Below are 12,666 nucleotides of genomic sequence, written 5' to 3'. Positions count from 1 at the left end.
CCCATCCCCTGAGGCAGCCAGGGGTTGAGGTGGTCCATGCTGATACTGATGCTGAGGCATAGGCAGTGCTGGGGGGCCTGTGCCTGAGAAGGGATGGGTAACAAGTGTCGCTGAGGACTAGCTGGGTGCCATGTGCCTCATGCTTTGCATAGAGGTGCTTGCTCTCTGGCCTTGGCATCCTCCTGAGGATGGGGACAGTGGGATGGTACAGAGAGTCAGGCCCTTGTGCTGCCGTTGGAATGGCACAAGGGTGCCAGATGCGCTTGCCTCCAGACAGGTGGATCTGCCTTCAGGTAGGTGCAGTGCCTGAAGTGCCAAGTGTGACCCAAGCTTTGCACTGAAGGACCCTGGACACAGCATGTGACATTGTAGGCCAATATGCCAGTGGAGCCAGCAGAGCAGCCGCCAGCCCCTGGGTAGCTGTGTCCAGCAAGGAGGGATGGTAGAACAATTTAGCTGGAAGGAAGAGCTTAATAACAAAACCACTTCTTTCAAGGGAAAACATAATATGCAGCCAATCAGCCCTTACTCATGGGGGTCTGGAAAAGAGGAAAAATCCTGAAAAACAATGGCTTCGTGCAGAACCCGGCAAATTTGATGTTAAATTATTAAATTCCTGCCCAGGGAAAACCAATAAATAAACATGCTGCACTGCCCTGTTTCCCAGAAGTGAAAAGTTCCCAGGATGGGAAATCCAGACAGTGCCCAGAACCACTCCTCAAAATAAAATAATCAGAAGTAGGAAGAGCCCAGGAGAGACAGGCTCTGATGAATCACCTGCTCACAGCATTCAGCCCCAGGAAGCTGGGCCCCAGCTCCATGAGATGTCCTTCCCTGGAGGGCTGGCTGATGAATGTGGTGCAGGCAGTGGGAAGAGCCATTAGCAGGGAGGACTCTGTCGGGGGTGAGCCAGGCTCCAAAGCAGCCAGGAGACTAGGTCTGCCTGATTACTCATGTCTGACCTGGGCCTCCATCATGGAGGTCAGGAGAGGACCAGGCTGAGAAAACGGGTGGCCATACTCTCTTCTTTCAAGCTGATGCCCAAGAGGTCCCCAGGTTTTGGAGACTAGACTACTGGGCAACTCATTTCCATTCAGAACTCTCGAGGAGGCCTGGAAGAAACTGCTCAGGGCCCAGAGCTCTGATCTGAAGCCCTGGGCGACCTCAGCTGGAGGGGGCCTGCCAAGGGTAGGAAGGATCTCTGGAGGGTCTGCTTGCTCCTTCATTACTGGTAGCATCACTAGTCCAGCCCTCACTCCTGCACCTAATCTATGCCAGCACCCACTGCAGGAGGTCCAGCACTCCCGACCCCACCCTGTGCTCGGTCCCCAGTGATGCCCCTCTCGGGGAGTCAGCCACCCCAGGGTCCATGAAGATGGATCTGGATGTTAGTGCATGGTCCCACTGCAGTGAGCGCAGCTTGACCAGAGCCCCCAGCTCTCCAAGGCCAACTCCTGCACCCCAGGGAAATGCAGCCCACTTGAGGACAATGGAGGTCCCTGGCTGAACAGAGCCTCTGGGGTCCAATGGCAACTAAAGTCTGTGCCCAGAGGAAGGGTCATAGGGATAACACTGAGACTGAGACCACCAGGAGTCTGTGTGAGAAGGGGCTGGTGGGGCATCCTGTGGGCAACAGGCACCAGGCACCAAGGGCACAGCCAGGCCACTGCCAAAGAGTGACTGAGCAAATTCTTCATCCTGCCCAGGCCAGGGCAACCTGCATGAGGGTCCTGGGGCTGCTGTGACACAAAAGCTGGAATATTGGAGTCCAGGCTCAGGCATCCACAAGCTGCCCCTCCAGGGCTCTGTCCCCAGCCTCTCCAAGCCTCTGGTGTCTATGGAAATCTTTGGCATTCCATAGCCTATGGCTGCATCACCCCAGTCTCTGCCTCTGTCATCATACCAGTGCTCCTCTGTGTCTGTCTCTTCACCCAGACCTCTGTTGGATTTAGGGCAAATTCTACTCCATCATGTCCTCAACCCAGCTGGACTACAACTACACAGATCCTGTTTCCATACAATGTCACATTCTGAGGTTCTGGATGGAGTTGAATGTTGGGGACACTGACCCGCAGTGCAGGCACCAGTGGTGGTGGCAGGCAATGGCTCAGGGTAGCTCCCAGGAGCCCCAGTTCTTTTCTGTACAGGCAGCCTCTGGCCAGTAGCCTTCAGGGATCCTTTACCTGGGTCCTCCTAGGCCACATTCAGGTAGGAGCTGCTTCCTGTCCTCAGAGACGGTATGCCTGATGCTAATGGTGCCCAGTACCAAAGGAAGGGCTGAGCACAGTCTAGGAGGGGCTCTGAGGGAAGCTGAGCAGAAGATAGCTGCATCAGGGTCTGAGGATGGGAACAGTGCTGGGTGGGGGAGGCAGGTGCAGAGACCTGGGGTCCAGAAGCCAGGGGAGGGACTCAGGCTTAGGGCTGGGGTGGCTGGCTGGGAGTAAACCCCAAAGTGGGCCCCCAGTTGAAGCCTTAGGCGAGTCAAAAGGGCAGCCATGCTGTTCAGGACACAAGTGGTGGCACCCCAGGGATAGGAAAAATGCTGGGATGTGATACAGAAAGTCAGCAGTCTCCCACCGATGAAAATTCACAAACGGCTCGGGTGGCCCATCTCCTGGCCAGGCTGGGCACACAGGGTGGACAGCAGCCACAGGCCAGTGAGTCAGTGAGGACAGTGACCTCAAGGGAAGAGAGTGACATTGGAGGCATCTGATGAGTGGAACAGCTGGTGCCCAGCCATGTGCTTTGACCACGTGGGTCCTCCTGTGGCCAGGAGGAGGATCTGCTTCCTGGATGAGTGTCTCCCTTTACTCTCAGGACCTGCGACAAGGGACATTACCCCAGACTCACAGAGTCAGGCGAGTGTGGCTACATGGAGCAGCTAATACAGGCCAGCCACAAGGGCCTGGATCATGGTGCGCCCCAGCCAGAGGACCTCGAAACCCATTCTGGCCCCGGCTTTCCACAGCTGGGCCAATGAGGGTAAGGAGCCCCATATCCTTGGTCTTTGGCAGGCTGGGCCAGTCCAGGGGGCACACCTGCTCTGGGGAGGGATGGGGACTTCCGGAGCTGCAGCTGTTGGCCCCGAGGACAGACGTGGCCTCCTCTGCAACAGCTGGCCGGAGGCAGGGGGCCAGGAGACCTAACCAAGGGGGATCGGTTACGAGGCTGCAGATGCTGGGGGAAAACGAGGGGTGGAGGGCTAAGGGGCAAACCGGCGTGAATTGAGCCCCAAAAACACACCTCCTTCCCTCATGTGGTCCAGGGGAGCCCATCCTGCTCTGTGCAGGAAACCATTTCCTCAGGGTTGTTTGTTATGTGACAATGGTCAAGCCCTTCCTCCTGATTTCCCTCAGTGGCCACATTCCTCTCCAGCCCTGTGAGACCGCAACCCTTGGGGAGAGCTGAGCAGCAATAGCTGCCCACCTCCATACAGTCTGGTGAGGGTGCTTGCTGCCCAGCAGGTATGAACCAGGGTTCTCTCCTGGGCACCGCACTATTATTAGCATGGCTCCTGAGAGGGTCTACCCAGAAGTGAATATTTCCAGCACAAAGCAGGAGCTCAGCAAACACTCTCAGAATAAGTGAGCATTGCCATGGTAAAGTACTGACCACTGCTAAGTCTTAGGTTTGGGAATGTGGTGCATCTAGCACCCCACCCTGCCAGGGCCCTCTGGGTGGGGAGCAAGTGTCATTTCCTTGTCCTTGGCTCTGCTGGTATCCACCAAGGTGGGGACCAGAGTTGGACCCCAGGCCAGTAGCAGCCCAGGTACTGGGCACTGGCCACATGGTACCTACAGAACCCCAGGACCCACCCCAATCACATCTGACATAGCACCAAGGGACCCTGGGGTGACAAGCCAGTGGCAGATACCCAGGCCTCTCCAACAGCTACCTGACCTCAGGGGCAGGGACACACTGCAGAGTCCCCCTCCCCACCTGAGGTCACTCTTTCCCCCTGAAAGCAAATCTGTAGATGGACCCTGACCCTGACCACACCAGCAGTGTTTGAGTGGGGACATGACTGCCCCACGAAGGGCCTAGGTTTAGGCAGCCCCTAACATCTCAGGCTGCTGGACACTGTCTGCCTGCCCACCTGGCCATGGTCCCTGACAGCCGGTTCAGGGAGGGACAGGCCCGCCGTCAGGGCCAAGGACGTGCTGGCCTGGCTGATGCAGGGCCAAGTGGCTGGTTTTCTGGGATTTGGGGATTTTGAACCAGCTGCTGTAGCAGGTGTGGCTGGCCTGGCTGAGCAGGGTCTGCAGGCCACCTGGAGGGTTGCCAGCCAGCTGCTGGTGGGCTGGGTCTGCTGGCTGGCTATTTGCCGGGGCAGCAAAGCCAGCAGAGGGTGAATGGAGCTGGAGGATAAAGAAGGTTCCTGTCCCATGCGCCACGTCCCCAGTGGCTGGTCAGGGAGATCAGCACACACCTCTTGATCTAGTCTTGGACTGAAAACCCAGCATTTTGATCCCAACGTGGAAAATCTGGATTATAAAGTAGGAGGGGCACAGATGAGAATCCCCTTCCTGATCCTAGGATGGAGCCAGGCCCCAGCAAGACATCACTCTGTCCCAGGCAAGAACTGTGAACTGTGCGGGCGCCCCCCTGTGGCCAGTGCTAGTTCATTCCCATGTGTCACATGGACTGATGGATGGGGTCCTGAGATTTGAAGAACTGCAGTGAGTCCCTCTCAGAATGCAGTTCAGAGACATTGGGTGGGAGAGAGCTGAGGTGGAGGAGGACTGCTGGAGACTACTAGGGGCTGGAGTCCTCAAGTCAGAGGATTTGAATGTCACAGTGGGGAAGGAGCCACCCGGGCATCAGGTGTGTCCCAGTCTTCTGAGCTAAGCCCCTGTGGGGGACACTGGGGACAGGACAGAGCAGCCTAGGGGGCTATCCTCCCCCCGGAAGAGGGGCAGGTGTCACATTCTTGACTGTGGCCAGGCTGTGCCAGGCACGGACAGCCTCACTGAAGTCAGGAGATTCTCCCAGCCCTCTAGGGGAGGGTCACCGTGAAGGACCTAGTGCACTGCCGGAACAGCAATTGAGGTTGGGGTAGGCCACAGCTGCAGGTTGGGGAGGAATTCAGGGTAGGGGATGGCTGGGCTCCCAACCTCTGGGTGGGGCTTGCAACTGTATGAGTGGACATAGATCTCAGGCTACAGCTGCTGGGAAGGACCAGTGACACCTCTTGTTGCCCAACTGAGGGCACTCAAGGACCAGTCGCTGAAGAAAGGGCAGAGGGATGGCCTAATCCAGGATGGGACCCGCCCCCCCTTACTCCACTCCTTCTCTGTCTACACCTGGGAGGATAGAGAGGAGCAGCTTCTGTGCTACAGACAGTGTGACATGGGTAGGGGCAAGGATGCCCTGGAAATTGTTGGCAGAATGGACAGAAGGACAGTAATTATGACCCCGTGTTGCTGAGTGCATGCAGGCCCAGAGAAGCTGCATCACCTGCTGGAGTGGCACACTTGGGCACAGAAATGCTGACTCTCCAAGCCTCTGCTCTCAAGCAAGCCCAGGAAGGACCATGGCTAGAGGTGACATGGCTCATCCAGGATGTTCTCCTCCCCCAGTCCTTGCCCCTGGACGGCCCCCAGCTGCCCCTCCCCACTGAGCCCCCAAGCTTCCCCTACCTAAACCACATGCAGTGACTCTTCAGCCCACCAGATGGCACCAGAGGCTGGCCAATCCTTGCATTTGACTTGGGGAGGGATGGGTATGTGAGCCAAGCAAGCCCCTCTCCCTCCCAGCCCCAGGTTGGGACCTAGAGGAGATCAGACTTCTGGGGAGGGGGACAAGAGGTTGTGGACAGCCCACAACTGTGAGCAGGATACTCTGTCCACTTGGAGTGTTTCCTGAAGTGCAGAGGGGGCTTTATTCCCCTCCCAGAAACCTAGAGCTCCTGAACTTCCTGTGGCCCCTCCTCCACTCCTCTCCCCAAAGGCTGCTGCCTACTCTGCCCAGCAGGGTCCATGCAGGGGCTCTGCTCTGGGAGGAGGAGGGCCCTGGGGTATCACCAGGCTTGATGGGGCTGGAGTTGAGGTAGGGGCATGGCAGAGACCTGGGATTCCAGGAAGAAGGCCTGGAGGGAGAAAGGAGGCAGAGCTGCTGGGGACCTGTGTCTGGATGCCCCTCCCCATCCTTTCCAAGCTTGTAATGTGGGTTGCAATTTGTGAGCCATAAGTTGTCTTCAGCTGATATTGTAATTTGTCTTGCAGCCAGTTTTTACAATGTCAACATGACACGGACAGAGGACCTATGTCGAGCTCAGAACCAGGCATGGCCCAGAGGTCCAAGGGGCCTTCACACATGTCCTCACCCTCCCTACTGTTTGATTTGGAGAGAAGGGGATCAAGGTCCCCAGAGTGGGAGCCTTTCCTGTCACCCCAACCTGCCTGAAGCCCCTTGGACTCACCTGGGTTGCCCAGCCCCAGGAGGGAGCCCCTGGCCCCCATCCACCAGAGCACCCGGGGGATTCGGGGTGCTGGGGGTATGTGCCTGCATCTCATCCAGGGGTTTCAGGAGTTCCCTACACCCATTCCATCAAAAAGAGGTTTTTTGTTTTGTTTTGTTTTTTGAGACATGATCTCACTTCGTAGTTCAGGCTGGGATTGAATTCACTCTGTACCCCAGGCTGTCCTCGAACTCTTGGCGATCCTCCTGCCTCAGCCTCCCAAGTGCCCGGATTACAGGAGTAAGCCACCAGGCCAGGCTATCAGCAAGCATTTTAACCAGTAGGTCTCTGTTTCTCACCCTCTTTGTTTAGGTTGGAGTCACAACTGATCATGGCCATTATGTTCTGCCCATACTGGACAGCATCCTCAACAGAAGCTCTAATCTCTCTGCCTCTTCTCTGTCTTGCTCATCTTCCAGATGGGCAGCGTCCTCCAGGGCCTCCTCAGGCCTGGCTTCCAATGCCTTTGTCCTCCTCCAGCCTCATCCAACCTTCTAGTTAAGCCACCAATTGAAGTGTCTGTATTGTAACCACACACCTCCCCTCAAAGAATGTATTTGGTGGCTTTCCAAATAGACTGAGTCTTTTCCAGGCTATCAGTTTATTTTCACTTTATCTCTCCAATCATTTTACTCTTAACTATATAATCTCACTTGAATTGTTCTGCTACTGTTATTTCCAGTTCATGTGTCCCTGTGTCTGTACATGCTTGTTGCCTGGACGATCTCTGCACCAGATCCTACATCTCCCTACCCACCCACTAAGCTGCCCTGAACCCTTGTTGGTGCAGAGGGCTCAGCCCAACCCCATGTCAGCTGTGTGGCCACAGGTAAAGTTTGTACCTGCCTTGTGTTGGCTTAGCTATGGCACCTACCCTTCCCACAGCCCACCGGTGCCAGAAGGATGGACTAGAACCACTGTAGGAAAGACTCAACCTGGTGCCCTGCTAGAGGTGAACTCTGGTTCTCCCTGTTGCTATTATTGCCTCGGTTCCAGTAGCCACTCCTGGCTACTTGCACCCCAACCCTGGCCCACAAGACCTAGGCAGATTGGATGCAGACAGATCTCAAAGAGCAGGCCCCAGAATCCAGTCTCAGAGGAGCAGGCCCCACTCACCCTCCAGCCAATATCAGGCTAGTCAGCAAGGCCAAGGGCTGGCTGAGCCCCAGGCATGTTGGCAAGCCAGTGAACAACAGAGTATTGACAAGGACAATCATTCTGGCTCACAGGGATGGAGTGTGAAACCACACGTGGCCTCCTGTGGGAGATGGGCTTGTGGTCACCACTCACTCTTAATACAAAAGGCTTGGAAGGAACAGTTGGGGGAACCCTGGCCCTGCTCCATCAATGGCCACATCTCAGCCTCAGGGTCAGCTTTTGTTCTCAAGGCCTTGATCAGCTGAGACCCACTTGCATGACAAGGGTCGAGGGTCATCTTTGCTCAGAGTCTGGTTTGTAAGTAACAGCTACATCCAAAAGATGCCTGGACTAGCATCTGACTGAGCAGCCGGGACTTGCCTCACTGCATGAGCTAGAAAGTTAACCACCACAATAGGTAACTACTGTCACTTTTTACAACTTTTAAAATTCTCTTTTCACAGCTAACGAGTAGATTCTCTAAGGTAATCCTGCCCAGGCCCACAGCTGGCTAGGCAAGAGTCCTAGCTTTACTCCTTCCCTGGAGCTACCCCATCAGCTTCACTCCAGGATGTAGTCACCTGCTGGGGTGCAAGATCACAGTCTCCAAGGAGGCATAGTCAGGGCAGGGGGCCCAGCACACAGGATGGGTATTATCCAGGGCCACGGGAAGGAAGCCCTGGGGAACTCTGCATGGCCTATGACCTGCACATGTATCTGCAGGTCAGGTCAGTGTGTCTGAAAATCAGGCTTCTTCTGAAACCCAGTCTGGAAGCACCGTTGTCCAGAGCTCAGGAGCAACTACCCATCTGTTGCCTGAGTGTGGAGGTGCTGGCCCTTGCATGAGGACTGGTGGGCAGGGCACTGGGAGTCTCGCCAGGAGGGTGGCTGACAGTGGGTGTGGACTGGGAGGGGCAGCTAACATTGGTCTTCATCAGGGGCCTCTCAGCTTGGGCTCAGCCTAGCTCCTCTCTCCCTCAGGGTCACCATGAGAGATGCTCTGCCTTAAATTGTCATGCTGACTTGTTTAATGGCTTGTTCTCTGATGAGGAATTATGTCTCCAAATGTCATTAGACTTTTAGATTGAAAGTGAAATGAAACAAATTGATGAATCACTAATTCTAACATATTAGAAAACATAGCATTCGATTTGCATCGGGGGTGTGAAATTGACTTTTTTTTTATTGACTTAACAGTTGATTGATGTGAAAAGATCAAGCAAAATGTGCTCTTTTGATTTTCCTGGAGTAGGAAATTAGTGATTTAAAGGAGCTTTGAATGAGTCAACATCAAAATGCAAACTGTGAGAGCCTGGGGATAGGGTGTGCTCTGCTGCTGGGGACAGAGAAGCACTTGAGGTATCTCTTTGCCCCAGGGGATACAACCCTCCCTCCAGCAAGGTCCCTAAGGGGAAATCAGAATCACCAGAAGGCAAGAACTTTCAGGTGGGGCCCAGCCCCTTCTTAGAGCCCACCTGCTTCCGAGGACCACCAACAACTGTCTGCTTTAGGTACGAGACCTATCCCACAGTCTATTGCCTTCCCACTGCTGCTCAGCATTGGCTGGGCACTGGAATCTGGTGCCAGGCAGGAGTAGGAGTCCAAGCCAACACCCCGAAGAGAAGCCTGGATCCAGTCTCTGCCGAAGGGTAAGGGAAGAGAAGGGATGAGGCCAGGGACACAGAATTCTCTTTCCCCTGGGGCCTTCTAAACAGAGAAACATCAGGTTTCTGATGAGCTCAGAGCTCCCCACAGATCCCCCCCCCATCTCTGAATGATGCATAAATGTGTGGCTGGAGCTGTGGTCAGGGGTGGAAATGGGCTGTCTGCCTGGAGTTCTAATGGGCAATTTCCTGAAGCCTGAGAATGGATAAGCTTCCTTGGGGCTGGCTGCCCCACCAGGTCATGAAGATCCAGTCAGGCCCGGACCTGGGCAGCGGCTCCTTGGGACCCTGGGGTTGTGGACACAGAATACCTTGCCAGCTCTTGCTCTGCTGCTCCTGAATGCACCCCTCCTCTCAGGGGCCCAGGACCCTCTCCCTGATGCCTTCCAGTGATAAAGTCCTAACCCCTCTAAGTGGAGACTTGGCACCTGGGGCCTGCAGCAGTGGAGGGAACTGGCAGGAGCCCTGGATGGGTTAGGAGAGGGAGCCTCATAAGGCCCATTGGGCCCACCCCAGGGTGGCTGATACCCTCCACCTCCCATTCTGAAGGCTACTACACTTTGAACCCTTCCCACCCTGCAATGTAATGAGGGTGAAGGAGAACTCACTGGAACTTGCAACACAGCCGAGAGGGTCAGCCCAGCTGCTCCCTCCACCCCCCCTGCCCCCCAGGGTCTGACCTGTTCTGCTTTTTGTCTACCTAGACCTTACTCAGGCTCCCTTTGAGGGGAGCATCTGCTGAGCAGTCTTGGAAACTGCAGGACCCCATGGTGCCCTGCACTCCTGAGGACACTGGGCAGGGATCCTTACAGAGCGCAGGCACTCCGCATCCACTCAGCCCTGCCCTGAGACAGACCCTGCAGTGCTGGTTGACCCTGTGTGATAGTCCTGCTCCTGCAGGGAGCCAGGCAGGGAGAATCACAGCAGTGACCTGCTGTGCTGGCTGTGGGAGACTGATCTCCTCTGACCTCTCTGATACCTGCCCCTGCAGCAGGGCTGGGGAGTGTGCTGACCAGTATTTACTGGCCAACTGCTTTGTGCCAGAGCTAGGACAAAGCCCAGACACCTTACCCACGCCCCACCCCACCCCCCAGCACCTGCAGGGTTGTGGGGGCAGCAGTGTGGGGCAACTGGCGGGGTAGGGACATCCTGGAGGAAGGCCAATGAACTGATGCAGAATTTACTGGAGACAGCGAGGTGGGTTTGCCAAGCATGGGGTGCAGCCAGGGCAAAGGCCTGGTGGTCAGAGGTGGTGGGAGCAGGAGGGCAATTGGGCTGCAGGAGAGAGACCCTGATGCCTTCCTCACCACTACCTAGAGCCAGCCGGCTTAGGGAAGCTCAGGGTGTTCCAGGTGATCTGCGCCAGCCTCTGTCCTCTTGAATAATCACAGGCTGCCAGAGCTCAGTGTCCAAGCCTCCACCCAGGCAGAGGAAGGGGGCAAGGATATGGTGCCCAGCACCCACAGGGCAGCCTCCAGGAAGGGGGTGTCACAGGCCATGGTGTGGGTCACAGATAGGGTGGGGTCCCTACTTCAGGAGCATGGTAATGCTCCATGGAGAATCCACAGGGCCATTGTCTGGTTGCCATGGCTCCCAGCTACTGCTAATCCTTGCCTGGACAGGCTGGACCTCTGCAATGTCCCAGGCAGGCTTCACCTTGAGTGACCTTCTGGGCAGCATGGGGCTGAGGCCAGTCCGGAGCCAGGGGTGCACCAAAGCCACCTTGCTGGCCAGCAGAGTCCTCAGGAGAGCCAAGCTGACTCAAGCATCCTGCCTGATTTGGGGGCTGGGCCCTAGTAAGTGTATAGATGAGCCTTACATAGGACCCTGGGTGCCAGCAATCCCAGCAGAGTGAGATCCAAAACTGGATGGGGCCTCGGAGTGAGCAGGATATGAGGCAGAATAGAGGAATGAGCAGAAGCCCCCAGCCTGGGCAGGTGGAGAAGGTTCCAGATGGAGGCAAGCTGTGAGGGAGGGGCAGGCAGGGTCTTGGGGACCTACCCCGATGGCAGTGTCTTCCATCGGGCTGTTTTGTTCCTGCAGCCTGGGAGCCTGGAACCAGGCTGGCCTGGAAGGGTCTTGGTGGAGCCCTGTGCTGCCCAGTGACCAAGAGGCTCAGCACAGTGCCAGTGCTGGGCACCTGTCCCAGAATACCAGGACAGGAAGAAAAGGACATGCCTCCTGATAACCTTAGCCAGCATGGGCTCCTAACTTGGCCCTCAGTTTCCCCAACCATGTGGCTTGGGGGCAGAGGTGTCCTGGGCCTCTAAGCTGGCCAAGCTCCACCTCTAGTGTAGATCAGGGCCCCTGGTTCCTGTGATGGGAAACAGGTTTGGAGATGGAGCCAGCTGCCAGTGTGGCCAGGTGGGGCTGTGAGTGTGTGCGGCCAAGCCTGTCTTGTTTCTGCTGTGGAAAGCCTTACTCACTCAGAGGATAGTAAGCAGGGACACTGCTGGGCCCCACCTCCTTCCTGATGCTGAAGTTGGAATATGGCCAGGTAGAGGAGAGGCCAACCTGGAGGAGAGACCTGAGCCTGATTCTGTTGGGAGAGCCCTGAGCAGTTCGAGGTGGAGGGGGTCCTGCTCATGGTATGGACAGCACAGGCACTGGAGCCAGGGACACTGCCCCATCCCTGCTGCCCCAGCTTCCACAGTGGGTACGCCAGGGAAATCAAGACAGCCAGGCTGCCTGCCACATGTGGCAGCGCACACTTGTAATCCCAGCACTTGGGAGGACGAGGCAGGCAGATTGCAGCAAGTTCAAAGACAGCCTGTGCTACATAGTGAGTTCGAGGCCAGATTGAACTATATAGAAAGATCTTGTCAAAAACAAAAACCAACAACAAAAAACCCAGCCAGGCTGGATATACAATGGGCATTTTCCTGAAGCTCCTAAATCAGGTCCTACTGGTGGCACTGCCTACTCCCCACTTCTGAGCATGGCCACATCAGACAGCTGGGATTGGGGTTTCTCCCTTCTGATTGAGGGGCTCAGGGGAAACTAGCTGGTGGGAGCAGGACTGCATTGGCACCAGCCCCACAGTATACTGAGGGGAACCTTCTGGGGGCCAGGTCAGGCCCATCACCTACCCTGTTGTTTACCTGCTCGGGCATATGGCTTCTCCCTACCCCAGGGCCTTTGCACCTGTGGCTCTCTGTATGCCTCTTCTTTACTTAGCCACCCCTCACTAGGGTGAGGCACCCTCATATCCCTTGTTATTCTTGTTACTTTGCTTTTTTCTATATTAATCACAATCTAACATTTCCCACATTTAATAAGATTTCTTTTCTCCAGAGCTGAGACAGGATCACAAGGTTGAGCCCAGCCCAAACAACTTAGCAAGACCCTATTTCAAAAAAATAAACAAAACTGTTTTTAAAAATTAAATCAAATTTCATTTAAAAA

At 55.6% G+C, this 12,666-nt stretch overlaps 1 long non-coding RNA gene across 1 annotated transcript; it reads left to right on the top strand.

The window, feature by feature from the left end:
- The first annotated feature begins 2,184 nt into the window (after positions 1-2,184).
- On the top strand, positions 2,185-7,054 carry LOC147820930 (uncharacterized). Its single transcript, XR_002391861.2, has 2 exons — positions 2,185-2,982; positions 6,773-7,054. It is a non-coding gene; the product is annotated as an uncharacterized LOC147820930 (long non-coding RNA).
- Positions 7,055-12,666: the final 5,612 nt, after the last annotated feature.

This window comes from Heterocephalus glaber, unplaced genomic scaffold (assembly GCF_053883595.1).
Source record: "Heterocephalus glaber isolate CG9 unplaced genomic scaffold, H.glaber_assembly_v1.0 deba00001781, whole genome shotgun sequence".
Classification (NCBI taxonomy): Eukaryota; Metazoa; Chordata; class Mammalia; order Rodentia; family Bathyergidae; genus Heterocephalus; species Heterocephalus glaber.
The sequence above is the reverse complement of the archived record's forward strand: the minus strand, read 5'-3'. Positions and strand labels throughout refer to the sequence as shown.